This window comes from Parus major, chromosome 9, assembly GCF_001522545.3.
Source record: "Parus major isolate Abel chromosome 9, Parus_major1.1, whole genome shotgun sequence".
Taxonomy (NCBI): domain Eukaryota; kingdom Metazoa; phylum Chordata; class Aves; order Passeriformes; family Paridae; genus Parus; species Parus major.
The window spans coordinates 24028333-24030462 of NC_031778.1; positions in this window are offsets into that span (position 1 = coordinate 24028333).

The following is a 2130-nucleotide window of genomic DNA, read 5'->3' on the forward strand; positions in this document are numbered from 1 at the left end:
CCTGCAGCCCCCCAGGTCAGGACACACGGGGTGCCCTGAATGCAAACCAATATTCCTCCTTTCCCTGCTTTGCTGCCTGCAGTAATTATTGTTCTTTGTGCACTACAATGGCCTCCAAATGTGGTACAACTGTACTATAAACACTTGTGTGGCTTTATCAAACAGTTCTGAAAGGTGCTTCCCATGTCTAATGCTCTGGAAAATGGGCAGGAATGAGACAGAAAGCACCTGGAACATCTCCATCAGCAGGAGACTTCTGAGCTCAGCAGATCCCAGCTGAGATTATCTGGAAAAGGCATCAGTTGGTGCCTTGGCCTCGGTGCTGCATCCGAGTGGAAGCCAAAGCCCTTTGGTCTGACTGTGCAAACACGGAGTTCATGGCAAACAAACAGGAATTTGATTCCATGGTGGTATTTACTGCAGCACTTCCCTGTCCTGTCCTTCCTGTGACCTGCTGAGGGTGTCTGGGCTGGCTCTGGGTGAACACCCATCCTGGGGCAGCAGCACAGACAGCCCAGGCTGGGCAGGGCTTGGAGCAGCCTGCTCTGCTGGAAAACAGAGGTGGGAACGGCCAGGAGCTGCCCCACCATCAGTGATGGACAACAAGAGATGTTCAGTCTCCAGGCTGGGCCATCAGCAGATCCTCGCTCTGTCTGCATGGACACCACGGGCCACAGAACCAGGGAATGCTTGGGAGGGACCTGAAATCCCATCTCATCCCAGCCCTGCTGCTGGGGACCACTGTCCAGCCTGGCCCTGGACACTTCCAGGGATCCAGGGGCAGCCCCAGCTCCTCTGGACCATCTCCACCGAGCTGAGCCCATCCCAGAGCAGCTGCAATCCTGTGGATTCCTGTCCCCATCCAGCTGCAGGGAGCTGGAGCGGGCGAGGCCGGGCCCTGCAGAGGTACAGGGAGTGCACAGAGTGCACAGACAAACAAAGCCCAGCGTGGATCAGCACATGGGAATGTGCTCCTCGTGCACGGGGAGAAGGCAGGAGATGATTTATCACAGGCTAATTACGCATGAGACAACTTGTACCCGGCTGGTTGGACAAGATGGAGCCCGAAGAAAATTGAGGCAACAACAACCCTTAGGTCAACCTGACATTTGTTGTTGGATCTGTGGGAAATTATTCTCATAAAAACAGACTTTGTAGCCATAAGAGAAAAATAAATATTAATGCAGAGGATGTGCTGTGATGGTCAGATGGTGATGGTGGGGATGGAGAAACCCCAGGGCAGCCAGAGACGCTCCCCGTGTCCATCCCCCACTTCTCCCTCCTGTGGGAGAACCTCAGGTTTCCACATTAAAAACCACAAATATAAAGATCCCCACCCCCAGGCTGGGCAGGGGTTTGGTGCTGGGATCACGAGGCTCTGCTTGTGCTCTGTGCCTCCCATGACTCAGCCCCTCAAATTCCCCTGCAGCCGGAGGAAGCCCAGGGCCCACCCTGCCGTGACACCACCGAGGGCACCCGGCCTCGTCTCACTCTGCTTCTCCCAGCAGAGTTGAAAGCAAAGGGATTTTTTTTCCCCAGGCAAAACTCTAGTGAGCTATGGAAGAGCCACAGAAATCCTACAGAAATCCTGGGAGAGCCACCTGGCCCTGGCATACCCAGGAAACCTCTCACTGCATTTCTGGATCACCTCTCCCACAGCCCCTGCCCCAGGCCTGGAGGTCACAGGCACAGACTGCAGCCCACAGTCACCAGGAGCTGGGGTCCCTCATCCTGGGGCAGCAGAATCCTGGATTTGGGGGTTTCACCCCTCCCAGGGCCATTGCTGTGGTTGGAGGCTGTCCAGGAGCCAGGAACGCTCCAGCCCTGCAGTTTCCCAGTGCAGGCTCAATGCAGCCCTGAATCAGCCTCTGTGACCTCTGAGCTGACCCTGCTTTGGGCAGGACATTGCTCTGGACACCTCCCAAAACTCCTTCCCACTCCCAGGGAACCTCCCCACCACCACCACCCACCGCCTGCACCGTCCCTGAAGCCACTTCCCCGCAGAGCTCTGCCCCAGGAGCTGGAAGGAAGGGCCAGGGAACATTTCCCACTCCAGGGTTATTTATTCTGTGGTGAGATCCCACTCCAGGGTTATTCTGTGATCAGATCCCACTCCAGGGTTATTCTGTG